We start from the raw sequence: 13,979 nt of genomic DNA on the forward strand, positions 1-13,979 counted from the left end.
CTGGGAATCTGCCAGCCAGAGCAGAATGTCAGCCTTTGCAGACAGCCTTCCAAAAAGTCCTAATAAAGAAGCTCAGAACTGCTTAAACATTAGGTAGCTGACTGTTCAGATTTATTTGTCCCTGATACAATATGCCAATCTTTACAGTTGAAAATTAAATGATAATATACTTCCCCCTCTGCTCCACAAAGCAATAGCCTGTTTCCTTGGTGGATAATCAGAGGCCAAAGGGTGGGTTAATTTATCATAAAGGAGAAATGGGACAATTGCCAAGAGTAACAAAGGGACAGTGATACGCTTGCTCCTTTTGTATGGCACTGGTTTAATTAAAGCAAAGCTAATAAACCTTACTTCTGATTCCCAACAATGTAAGGTCAAGTTCAGTTTTTTCCTTAAAGCTTATGTAGCCAGCCAGATCGCAGAAAATATATAGGAAGTAATAGATACCATGTTAATCACTGTTTTTATGACCAAGAGCTATATTCCTAGGACTCAAAAGACTACTGTGTTATAATCTAGTTGATTCCTTTAAGGATCTCTGATAATATTATATAGTCATGCAAATTAATAAAGGCCATACTACAAGGAACTAAAAAGAAATCAGGACAGACCTCACAGAAAGCAAGCAAAAGCACTAAAAGAATTAAGTTATGTCTCTTTAAAAAATAATAATAATTTAAGGATTATTTTTCATGAGAATTGGGAGTGTGTGTATGTGTGTCCAAAACCTCTGAGCTCATTCTCATAATCATGTGATATAATGAGCCTACTTAACAAATTGCTGGAAATGACACTGAGGAAATAGAAGGTAGTATTAATAAACAGATGAGGAGTTAATACGAATTTTGAGGACCGCTGAAAATTTTTGCAAATTCAAGCCTGCTTACACGAAAAGGGTGACTCTAGCTGTGCACATAAAGTGAAACAAGAGCATTCAAAGGCAGTGCTTAGATAAGCCAAAAATGTGCATGGCGATATATATATAAGGTAATTATTAAGTTAATTATATGCCTCAAGGAGGGTAGAGAGGACACGTCTTTTTTTTTAAAGAATATAACACCAACCAAAAATATTTATTGGGTGTTTACCGTGTGTCATGCATTACTGAGTGCTTTACACATATTAACTTATTTAATCCCCATCACAGCCCTGCAAGGTAGGTTATATTATTGTCCCCATTTTACAAATGAGGAAACCAAGGTCCAGAAATGTCCCAAATCATACCATTGGTTGGTGTTGGTGGAGATTGGTGGAGTTGGCCATTTGGTCTCAAGTCCTATGCACATCCTACTTCAATGCATTTTCATGCAGAAACTTTGCACTCTTAGCAGTGTGTGTGTGTGTGTTTGTGTGTATGATAATTCAGTAAAGCAACCACTTTGGTTCATAGAATTCCAAAATTGGAGAACATCTTAAAGGTATGGTAACCTATTTCGATATCCCACCAATCACATGATTGGAAAGTCCGCAAACCTCTCTCTGAATATATCTGCAGAGAGAACACTCACGGCAGCGTTCTATAGGAGCAGCTTTGATTAACAGAAAACCTCTTCCTTATACATTAAGTTAAACTCGTTTTCCCTGTAATTTTCCCTTATGCACACAATTTTTGGTTTTCACCCTGGTAGTAAGCAAAGCAGAGCTAACCCCCCCATTCACGTGACAGTCTTTGAATGCTTGTGGAAGACTCTCTCACCATGCCCAACACTTCTCTTTACTATATACTCAGTGACATCCCCCTATAAACAAAGTAGATCACACACTCCCCATCAAGCTGTCAGAGAAACGGAGATTCACTTGGGGAGAGTCTCATGCCAGGCCTAGACTGACCCAATCATTTGCATGCACGCTGCAAAAGTGAGAACCCAAAACACAAAGCGTCACCTAACTCAAGGGAGGCTAGGAAATCTGTGTGCCCAGAAAGGGAGGAAACAGCTTGGGGAGCAGTTAGCCACTCTCTAGTCAGACCTTAATTTTTGTTTGCCTTATGTTCTATCACTTTCCCTTAAGCAACTAAGATCAAGTCTCACCCAATTTTGTATTATTCCAAAGCATGTCAGATTCTCACTTTCCTTCATGCATCCTGTTTGCTATATGGAAAGTCTTCTAGTTCCCTTCTTTATCTTGTGTTATCCTATTCTTGCTTCAAGTTCTAGGTCAAATAGCACTCCCACACTCCACCACCCTCACCTCTTGTTTTCTTGGCTGCTGGTGTTACATTTTCTCTCCACTGTGTTCCTACAAACTTTTATACATTTGTGCACTATAGATTTTACTTATTTATATAATATACAGACACATAAACACTACATTGTATCATAAGTGTTTTGTTTATGTTATCTTCATTATCTTCATAACTCTTCAATTTTCTTTTTCTTTTCATGGTCCTATACCTTCATATCTCTTACCCAGGCCATTGCAAAAGCTTCCAAGCTGATGTCCCTTTCTGTCCATCTTGCCACCCTACACACAACACCCAGAGTAGTTTATATAATGTGAAAATCTTTCTGTGATTCCCATCTCCTGCTGAAACTCTGTTAATACCCCTCGCCTAAGGCAGCTGATCTTAAAACATACCCCTCGCCTAAGGCAGCTGATCTTAAAACAATGGATGTCTGAATCCTTCCTCCAGAGATTCTCATTTAGTTAACCTAGAATAGAGCCTAGAAAGCTGCAGTTTTACTAAGTACCCAAACACGGGAGGTTGGTAGACTACATTTTGAAAAATATTGAGTTATAGGATAAAATCCAAAAGTCTTGGTATTCCAATATCACATCTTTTGTTAGGTAGCCCTCTGTCAATCCTACTGCCCTCATCTCCTGTGACTCCCTGAAAATATGTCTTCTATTTATGTTACTCTTTACGTTCTTTCTACTTATGTACATGCTGTTTCCTTCCACCTAAACTGCTCTTTTCTACACAGTCTTCTTGCTAGATTTCTATTAATTCTTTAAAATGTCACTTAGATATCACCTCATCACCACATTGGAGTTTTCTCAAATCTTCTCCTTTTCCAACAGAAGAATTAATCTCTTGCTTCATATAGGTTCTGTGCCTTAAAAATACTTCTATTTTTACATATATCTCATTGGCAGAAACATCATGTGCTTGGACTGAAAGGGAGAGAAAGTCCAAAACGAAAAGAGACCTTTGGAACCCCAAACTTCTACAAGCAGGAAATAGACTGAGAAACTCTCAGTTGTAAACACATGCTACCTTTCATGAAAAAGAGAGAATGGTCCCGAGTACAGAAACATGAGCAGAGCATGGAGCCAGAGTGTGGGAGAATTATTCCCAGGCTTTTATTCCTAATCAAGAACTGCCAGATGTGCACAGCTGGATTTCAGAATCACTGTGAACCAGTGACTCCTGTATATCTCCCATTTTCTCCCTTTCTGAACATAAGTGTTGACAGTGGTTATGCTAGGCCCATCCCTCTATTATAGGTTGGGTGTGTGTGTGTTGAGGGGGGTTGGGGGTAAGATAACTAGTGTGGTGGTCTAGAGCTGTATTACCCCAGAAAAATATGTCCTTAAACTTAACCCAACCCTGTGAATGTGAACCCATTGTGAGTAGGGCATTTTGATGAGATTACTTCAGTTAAGGTGTGACCCACCCTAATCAGGGTCTTGATCCTATTACTGGAGTCCTTTATAAGCAGATTGAAATTCAGACACAGAGGTAGAAAAGCCATGGGAAACATGAAGCCATGGTCAAGGGAATCCAGAAGAGAACAGAGAGGACAGGAGAGGTTGCCATGTTCATTGCCATGTGACAGAGGAGCCAAGGACCAAGGATCTCCAGCAGCCAGCCCCAGAATGCCAAAGTTCAGGAAAAAAGCATTGCCTTGATGATGCCTTAATTTGGACTTTCTGTTAGCCTCAAAACTGTAAGCTAAACTTCCATCATTTAAGCCAACCCATTGCATGGTATTTGACATTCAGTTCCTTAGTCTTTAGGTTGAGAGGAACAATACTAAAAGAGCTGTACTTAAGTCTCATCCATAATTAGACCTGGCTTTGATGACTACACACTGAATTTTGAGCTGATAATGTAAAGCGACAAGACTTGTGCATGAGAGGAAGGTAATGGAATGAGTTTAGCATATTTTGCATGTATGGGCAATGTAAATAATTTAGGAGGCAGAGAAAAAAATTATGATGGCTTTAGAATATGTCCACTAATTGTTTGATTTTTCTTACTTCAAAATATGGAGACTATTTTATCTCCATTTAAGTGTGCCCTGTACTTGGTGACTTACTTCTAACAAACAGGATGTAGTTAAAGTGACAATATGTGATATTCAAAATTAGGGGATAAATGGCATTGTCCTCCTTGCTCTCTCTTCCATGGATCACCTGCTCTGGGGGAAGCCAGCTGCCATGTCATGAAGACACTCGAGCAGCCCTATGGAATGGCCCTTGTGGCTCAGAAGTGAGGCCTCCTGCCAGCAGCTGTGTGAGTGAGCCATCTTAGAAACAGAAAGTCCAGTTTATCTAAGTCCTCATATGAATGCAGCTCTGGCTAACATCTTGACTGCACCTTGATGAGAGATCCTGAACTAGAACCAACCAGAGAAGCCATTCCCAATTTCTTGACCCACCAAAACCATGAGACAAAAATTGTTGTTGTTTTAAGCAAATGTTTTAAGTAAATATCTAAGTTTTGCATTAATTTGTTGCACAGCAGTGTAACTAATACATTGGGTCATTACAAACCTTTATTTTGATTCACTCAGTACCAAGTGCTATGCTAGGCATTGGGGAAAGAATGATGAACAAAGTGGCTATAACCTTTTCTCTCAAAATAGACCAGTGTGAAAGGCAGGCATTAAATGAACAAACTCATAAATCTATGTTTACGGATTGTCACGTGCTGAAAGAAAATAATATGCATGAAGAAGAAAAAGCAAGAGAGACATACTGTAAATTTGGAGGACCTCTCTAAAGATACAACATTTGAGCATAGGTCTAAAAGAGGGACACAATTTGGCCAGGTAAATATTGTGGAAAGAAACTTCCAAGCAGAAGAAGAGATTTTACAATGGCCCTGAAATAGGGAAGGGTTTGAATGAGTCCAAGAAACCAAAGCTGGACCACTGTAATTTGAGCATAATGAGCAAGAGGCAGGCGGGATTGCATTGAGGTTGGAATGATAGGCCAGAGGCGGATCAAGCAGGAATTTGTGGAATTTGAGTACTTTTTAGCTGAAAAATGGGAAGCTTTTGAAGGATTTTAACCAGAAGAATGACATGATTTAATTTATTTTATGAAAAAGATCACTCTGAGAGCCATATGTAAGATTTATTAGAGGGGACCAAGAATAGAAGGAAAAATAGTTAGGAATCTTTGCCTATAGACCAGGAGCCAGAAGAAAGTGAACTAGATCAGGGTGATGGTAGAGATGGAGAAATGGATTCAAGTAGAATCAGTAAGACTTTAATCTTTCAAGGCTAACAGAAAAAGTAAAATTTCTAATTAAAAATCATTGAAAGCTAAAGCCAGACCCCATAAAAAAAATTTCTGTAAGTTATTACTTTATGTTCAACTGCTTAGTAATAATTAGCTTTTTCTAAAATGACTCTCCAAAATCATATGAACCTTAGTGTTACCCAATGTCAAAAGAAAGGAAACAGAGGGATGTGTTTTTGAACTTTCCTCCTAGCTAAGAATTTGCACTAACCCCTTTAATATGACCCAGTTGCATAGCTGCAGCACCAAAGAGGTGAACTCAGGTTAAATAGAATTCTCTTTGGAGAGGACGGAAGCAGTTGTCTTTGTTTCCATTTTATTTCTACTTTATAGAAATGTAAAATCTTAAGTTATGGTGTTTTACCTGGCTACCACAACGATACAGATAGCATAACTCTAAGATTGCCAAGATAAATAAGCTAAGGGCAATCCTTTGAAAAGCTAGGACATTTATACCAGGTCAGTTTCAAAGATGATGCAATCAAGGGGTGTGTTTTGAACTAGATATTTCCTGTTCTAGTTCTACAAACTATACCACCCCTATGTTAAATATCATGTGCCTAGGTCTAAGTAGGAAAACCTAGAAAGGAATAAAGGAGGAAAGTGTATACTTCTTTGATTGCATATTTCTAAAACTGAGGTCATGCAATGTGGAAGGGTTTTCTTAGGTAACTGCTTCAATAACTAACTTTTTCAAAATGCCTTTCTTTGAGAAGAGTCATTTGTCCTCTGGAGCAGTATCCTTCCAAGTGCTTATTAAAGGTGCTTATTAAAATACTAGCCATGATTCACGGGTCTTACCTGGGACCCTTGTCTGAGTTGATAGTCAAATAACATCAAATTATTCTGAAAGATTTTCGGCCTGGTTTATAAATTCACTAGCTGACTTTGTGAGGAGAGTAACAGCCTTAAGCATAATAAGAAAACTTGTTGCTAGCTGTCAAAATTAAATTGACCAAATAAAGTTAATTGTATTTCTTCAGAGATTTTAACATAAAATTGAAAATGGTCTTAAACTGGAAGGCCAAGGACAGCTTCTGGAGTGCAGATGAAGTTCTATTTTTTAATCTAGGTATTAGTTACAAAGGTATTTACCCTTGTGAGAATTCATCAAGTCAAACACTTGTGATGTGTGAACACTTCTGTATATAGAGTATCCTTGTCATTTTTAAATGTTCTTTTAAAAAATTCAACTTCATAAGAAGCTATATTAAAACTTTAACATGATATCTCCTGCCTTTCAAGTTAATAACCTTCAGTGTTGGTGACAAACTGAAATGGACATTTTCGTGGCTTTTCAAAAATATAAACTGATAAAAGCCTTTTGGAAAGCAATTTGACAATCAGTATTTGTCCAAAGCTTTTAAAACAGCCATACCTATTGACCTAGCAATTTTACTTCTCAGAATTGCTCCAATGAAAGAATCTTCAATATAGGAAAAGTTCTAGTCCCAAGATATTTGTTGTATTTTTCCTTTTAGCATCAAAAAAAATGTAAACCCATCTAACTGATAATAATAAGGAAATTATTAAGTAAATTACATTAGGTAAAACAAACCATATACATATACATATATACATACATTCTTCCAAATCATCCAAGAAGAGACAAAATTATCTGAAGGGGCAGTTTAAATTATGGATCTGGCGGAAATAAATCTTTCTTCCTCAGGGATATATGAACTGGTGGTAAAATTAAAAAGAAAAGCAAGGAAATGATTGATACAAAATTTAAAATGCAACTGCAGAAGGGCACAAGGGATTCACAAACTGCTAGTAATCTTCTATTTAAGCTAAGTTCTGCATACATGGGTATTCCTATTATTATCATTATTTAAATTATGCACATATATTTTATATATTGATAAGTTTATATGGGTAATATTTCATAATATATAATTTTAGGAATGCAATCCAGAAGAAATAATGCTTAAAAGTTTATTAACAAGAAAAATGGGGTAATAGATGTGGCTCAGGCAATTGGCCACCTGCCTCCCACATAGGAAGCCCCAGGTTTGGTTCCTGATGCCACCTGAAGATGACAGACAATGAGCAGATACCGAGCAAAGATGAGCAGACAACAAGCAAAAACAACAACCAATAGACAATGAGCAAGACAACAAGCAGACAGCAAACAAAAACAAAATGAGCAGGGAGTGGATGTGGCTCAAGCTGTTGGGCACCCTCCTCCCACATGGGAGGTCCCGAGTTCAGTTCCTAGTACTTCCTAAAAAAGAAGAAACAAGCAGACAAGGAGCAAAAACAACGAGCAAACAGACGAGGGAGCCATGGTGGGGTGGAGGGGGCGGGGCAGGAGATGCTGATTTCATAATTATAAGTTTTAAAAGGATACAAAATTGCTTATAAATTATGGTATATCAATCATATGGTTGGAATTTAGGAGGTTGGAGTAATCAGTACAAAAACATAGCTACTCATCATCTCAACTACTACTTGACATTGTGCTTCCTTTCTCTTTCTTTTTTCTCTTTCTTTCCTTCTCTCCTTCCATCCATCCTTCCCTTCCTCCTTCTCTCCATTCATCCTTTCCTTCATCCTTCTCTCCCTGCTTCCTTCTCCACCCTCTCTTTCTCTTTCTCCAGTCCTTCAATAAAAAGAACTGAAAAGGATACAGGCATTTTTATCTTTTAAGTATTTGTTTTATTGTAGGGAAAACATCCCATAGTTTCTACACTAATGCTTTAAAGCCAAAGTTTATGAATATTTATTTCTATTGCATTTTCAAATGAAATTAAGAACCAAACTTCAAGGCAAAGAATGTGCAATAATATTCTTTCTTCAGTATTAATGTTAGCAAAAGTGTTGCATTAACAAGGAAGAAGGCTGATGTGTCAAGAACAAGGTGTTCCTTCATTCAACCACACACCAATTCACAGACCATCTTGAGTATGATACTCATAAATACTCTTTTTTTCCTACACCAAAAGTTTCAACATCTTCTTCCTCTGGGCCCCACGAAACTTTTCAAATTAAAGAATAAATTTTTATTAGAAAGAATGCTTTTTAGTCTATAATTCACAGATATTTATTATTTAGAAGGACATGTCCTTTTACCGTTCCTTACAAATCCCTAGAGATCAGGAAAACATTTAGGGAAATAATTCAGCTCTTGTGGGTGCCAACATTTAAGACCTAACACAGCAGCAGAATAAGCGCAATTCTTCTGAAATATTTAAGGCAGGTATACACTGAGAGTAAAATTTGAGTTTTGTCCTCTCTCTGGTTCTAGAGTTAATTGTTTACTGAGAAAATTATATGTTTTAACGGGAAAATTAAAAAGTATTTTATTCTTTGGTATGGGAGATAAACAAGATTTCAATGTGTATTAATATAAAATGTGTATTACACTTCATGCAAATGAGAAGTATTAAAATACACATCCATCAAAAACAAAGGCTAATATAGACATAATTAGTAAATGTTTGCTCCTTTTGGAAAATATTCTCCAGAAGTCTCCATTATGTAGCAAACTTCCATGCCATAGGTTTTAAATGATTCAATTTTTCAAATATTCATTTTTTTGTGTACAACATAAAGTATCTAGGGAGTAAAATTAGGCGTTAGTGACCACAATTCACCCTTTCTCAATCATTTACTATTTGGCTCCCTAAATTCTATTTGAGGTGTTGGCAGATTTAGCTATTTCATAACAACAGAAAACTTTCAGAGTAAATGTCACAGTTTGACCCAAGTATAATCAGTTCCTGACTTCCTCAGCATGTGTCCTGGTACTTCCCAAAAGGCAAATGGCAGAAACTTTGCATAAGGATATTTATTATACTGTTAGATTACATTCCAGAAACTCTTGAAGCATCTTTTTCTAACTGAGTATGTCTTGTAGGACCCTCTCTTTTTCAGTCTCTTTCCAAATCCCATATTGAAGATGATGGTTTGTTTCCTGCTATACCACTTTCATATTCTTTTGGCACAAAGCTTGGGAAAACCCTTATTAAAGATCTTCACAGCCCTCCCACAACTGCCCAGGCAAAGAGGAACTCACACACATACCTTCAGAAAAGCCTCACCTACTAGGGTCTCAGAATCAATTGGGTGAACATCATACACTCGATAATCACAGCAAAGAAGTTTCATTTCTTGTGCCATCACTAATAGATTGGGGGTGGGCCTCCAAAGAAAGTAGTGATGTCATTGATTAGTAATATCTGGAATGGGTAGAGAAAGACGAAGAGGGAAAGTTGATGCATCCTCAGTATTTGTCACCCTTGAGTTAGTGCTAATCCTTCTCTGCCTGTCCCCATTCCCACTTGACTGCTATAAAAGAAACACACCAAAATAAATGCAGATGGTTTTACATCCTGGTAGAGCAACAGGCTTGAAGAAGCCTCCTAGTATGTGCATGACTCTCTGTTGGCCGTGAAGCCATGACTAAGCATGTGTAAGCCGTTTAGTGATGAAAGAGAGCAGAGTCTTAGCGGGTGATCATGGCAATCACATCTGCTGACAGAGCTGGGAAGTTAGATAGACCCAAGAAGAAAAAATAGCATGAAGAAAGGTGAGCTTCCAAAAGTTAATTTGTCCAAAATCACATAGCTAATGATGGCTGAGGCCTGATTTCCCACTTAGCAACCTATGAAAATATTCTCCCTCTCTAACTGGATATTTAAGGAATCACTCCCTTGATCTTCCTTCTTCTCCCATTGACAAATTAAAGGACCTCTTTCTAAGGCTCAGTCCATTCCTCTGTAAAATGGGGCAATCATGCTATTTGCCTTGCAGGTTTACCATAGGCTTAACTAAAATAAATACAATATAAAGTGCTTAGTACAATCCCTGGCACAGAGCTTGCCCTTGTTCAGTGTTTTTTCATGTTATTGACACAGTGCTCCACTTTATCTTCATGCATAGGCTCAACCGAAGTAGGAAAGTTGATTTGGGTCATGTGTTTGTGAACCAAATAAACCAGAGTTTGAAAAGGAGCTATTCAGATCCTTTTGTGGTTCATAAGCATGATGAATGGGTGTTCACGCACTAGTGTGAGGTGTGCCTCCCTCCAGCCTTGTTATGGCACATCCCATCTGAAGTGAAAAAAAAAAGGAACTATTCAATCATCTAAACATCCTCAAATATAAGACCGATCCCCTGGGCAGTTGCGAAAGTGAAAGCCTACAACCACATATGGTAGAAAGTTAAAAATAAGTGACTGTAAGACCAAATCAGAAATATTGTGAAGCATTTTCTGCTTCCTGCTTCTGACACCTGCTTCCAGGGGTAGGCAATGGGTGGCTAAACTGAATATATCATTATTATTCAGAGTTTTATTTGTATTACTTCACTGAAATCTGATTGCTTTAGTCCTTTTGTTTTTTAAGAAACAGGATACAGTGTTTAAGATTGGGCTGCCTTAAGAGGGCTGGAGAAAGGGAAAGTGACCTTATCATTCAGTGGTCATTATCACAGACTCCTCGCCACAGCACTTACCAGCTCTGTGACCTTGGACAAATTATTTAACTTCCCTAAGGATCCCTGCCCTCATTTGCATAACAGGAGAACAGGAAAAATAATTCACTAAAAACATTTTTGCACCTTTCCTGGTACCTGGTAAATGCTTAATAAATCTTAGTTATTGAGGTTGTTGATAAAGAGTGAGAAAAGGGGAGGAAAATGGGAAAGAAAAAGGGAGAGGGAAAAGAAAGGAGGAGTGCAGCTTTGCTTGGGTTAGTCCTGCAAATCGTTTGAGGCAGGAGTGTAGACTCCTGGTTGCCTAGTTCCCTGGGTTTGTTGATTCAGGGCTCAGTAGGTGACTGCTCTTCTAGGGAGGATGGGTGGGGTCATGATTTTTGCACTGCGGTTTCTTCAGAGGAGGAGTTGTTAAAAGAGAGAACCTCCCAATAGTGACCCTTAATTTGAATTCAGGAAAGACTTTTATCATGACTATAGATAGAAGGGGAACCTGAGATGTTAGCATCTGCCCTAAGTTTAAAATACCACTACAACTGACACATTAGCTGAGGGCTCATAGGGTTGACACCTCCTCTGATTCCCCAAGCTCCTAAAAACAAACCTGTGCTCCACCAACCTCCATACAACCATAGAGATTATCTGGATGGAACCTAATGCTTTCTGATAAGTGCTGTTTTCATAAAGCTACAAAAATATCAGGTGTCCTTCTCTAAAAATGACTGTGTTTTTGCGCAAATCTGTCAAACAATGGACAGATCCTCTACTCTCTTGCACAAATCTCATCTCAGAAAAACACAGGGGGAAAAGTCAAATGCAAAAATAAGTCTTAAGGAAGTAACCCAACCGTTTAAAAAAACACCAAGAGAGAACCTTTTAAAAGGTAGAAATCACTAAATTTAAAAATACACATATATAACATTTTTTAATCTTTCCTCTTTTTAAGACCAATCTTTGACAAGAGCTGAAAGATTTAATTTGGGGTTAAAAACTGAATGGTCTGTCATCTAGGCCAAGAAGAGAGACCCTTGAACTTTCTCTGACAATCTAGGATTTATGGACACTACATAAAATGGGTATTTCCAGTGCCACACCTTGAAATTACAGTGACTGTGCAACACGTAAAGCCTAGAGAAGTCCTTAAAAAAGTTCTCCAATATAATGTGAACCAGGTAGAACTTCATCTAGCGTATCTCCTTATCAAGAGGAAAGTATATTTTATTTCTATTCTTTTAGGGACATTTTTTAAAATGCTCAGTTTGAGAAACAAGATAAATCAAAATGAGATACATGCCAAGAAAAAGAAAATTAAATTAAATACCAGTTTTTTCTTTTTATGGTTTGTTTGGCTACAAGAAAGTGTTTCAATCCATAGGGAGAATACTTATGTAAGAACTGATTGCTATCAAAGATCAAATTAAGCAGGTAAAGTATCAAAGCATACACTATTTTAGACAATGTATTGCCAACATATTTTTTTAAACCCCTACAGTAGGGACAGCATATGATCAGAGATGAAGACAAGACGGTTTTTGAAATGTATGCTGTTATTTCAGCTACCAACCTCTTACAAGATTTTTATTCCTTAGCAACCGACAATTTTACATTTACTCAGGAATAAGAAAAAAAATCCATATTTGACTTCTCAGCCACCAAATTAGGCATCTTCTAAATGTAGTTGCATTTCTTCTTAGGATTAAACAAATGAATCTTCCTCTCTGCAGATCTGCTTTAGGCAAATGTTAATAGCTCTTTTAATATAATCAATTATTTTTTAGGAAGATCTATACTCAAAATAATTTGGCCTCAGAAAGCTTTATATTAACAAATTGCTGTTTGTATGACCAATCAAATCCCATTTCTTATTAGATCAAATACTGTAGCTATTTTTTTAAAAGATACAATAGTTTTCCTATAAAACAAATAGCCCACCAAACTAACTTACTTAGAAGGAACTGATCTTCCTCAGTCTTTCACACAGTCAGATCTTCTTAAACTACAGTAGTTTTAACCCATAACTTGGGTTCCCTTTAAGAGTAATACCTGTTAATCGGGAAGACAAGGAGTCAGCCAGGCCTGAGGCTAATTCTTGATTGAATTTCATCAGATGGTGAACTTGGTATTATCCTTAGAAAACAATCCTATTTTATTTCATCCTCCCCCAATTAAGAGCTTGGAACATCTGCTAGAGGAGTTCACTAAGCATCACATGACCCAGTCTATCAAATCGTAGACTCCTCTTTTCAAATTTTGATATTTTGCTTTATTTCATTTCTCCTCACCCAGGTTTACCCAGTTCCTAGTTTCAACATCCATTCTAGGAGGTCTCAGAAACCTCCTTCTCTCCAGTGCTTGGCCTGTAGCATCTCAACGTGTCTTCTCTAAGGCATAAAGAGAGTGAACAAGACCACTGCATCAGGCTACACTTCTGGCTTCCTGTACAAGCAGTGGAAGGTAACCTGTTCTTGTTGTTAACAAGGGACTCACTTTTGAGGGAAGCAAACGATGCCCTCTGTAGAACATACCACTTCTTCAGAATGGCCACTCCTGATCTCAGATATAAATGTTCTGTCCTGTTCCTTTCATAGCACTGATCACAGATTATAAGTGTACATTTGTGTCTACCTACTAATAAATTAATATAAGTTTCCTGTTCTGGACAGCAAGGTTTCCCTTATTAGACAGTAAGCTTGATGAAGGCAGGAACTGTTTGGTTCACCCTGAACATTCAGAGGCCAGCACAACCTGATAATTGCATGGATGTGTGATTGGTTAATAAAAACACAGTGAATACAACTAGACAAATGCATCTTGCTCATTGAAGAATGAAGACATGATGCTTCTCTGTGTTCTGGGCCCAGAGGAGAGAATTATGTCTGAAGATACATGCAGGGATGTGTTTGTTGATAGGACAGGGGCAGGGATTCAAGCACATGCCTCTTTGGGTGGCATATTTGGCTATATATGAAGAGTGATTGAGAGCAAAGAGGTATCGTGGCACCAAATACAATGTTGAAGTTGTATAGATGATAAAGTTCATTGGTTAGTTGCTTGAACACTCATGCTAC

The 13,979-nt window shown here is 37.6% G+C and overlaps 1 long non-coding RNA gene and 1 pseudogene across 2 annotated transcripts in view; one reads left to right on the forward strand and one right to left on the reverse strand.

The window, feature by feature from the left end:
* The window catches only part of LOC131280601 (uncharacterized), a 33,835-nt gene extending 24,212 nt beyond the window's left edge, over nucleotides 1–9,623 (reverse strand). For both annotated transcript variants that reach the window (XR_009188253.2, XR_009188254.2), the window contains exon 1: nucleotides 9,502–9,623. This is a non-coding gene — a long non-coding RNA (uncharacterized lncRNA). The remainder of the gene's footprint in view (nucleotides 1–9,501) is intronic.
* Nucleotides 9,624–10,439: 816 nt separating this feature from the next.
* Nucleotides 10,440–10,535, forward strand: LOC111766189 (small nucleolar RNA U13; annotated as a pseudogene).
* The last annotated feature ends 3,444 nt before the right edge of the window (nucleotides 10,536–13,979 follow it).

Source organism: Dasypus novemcinctus, chromosome 2 (assembly GCF_030445035.2).
Source record: "Dasypus novemcinctus isolate mDasNov1 chromosome 2, mDasNov1.1.hap2, whole genome shotgun sequence".
Lineage (NCBI taxonomy): Eukaryota > Metazoa > Chordata > Mammalia > Cingulata > Dasypodidae > Dasypus > Dasypus novemcinctus.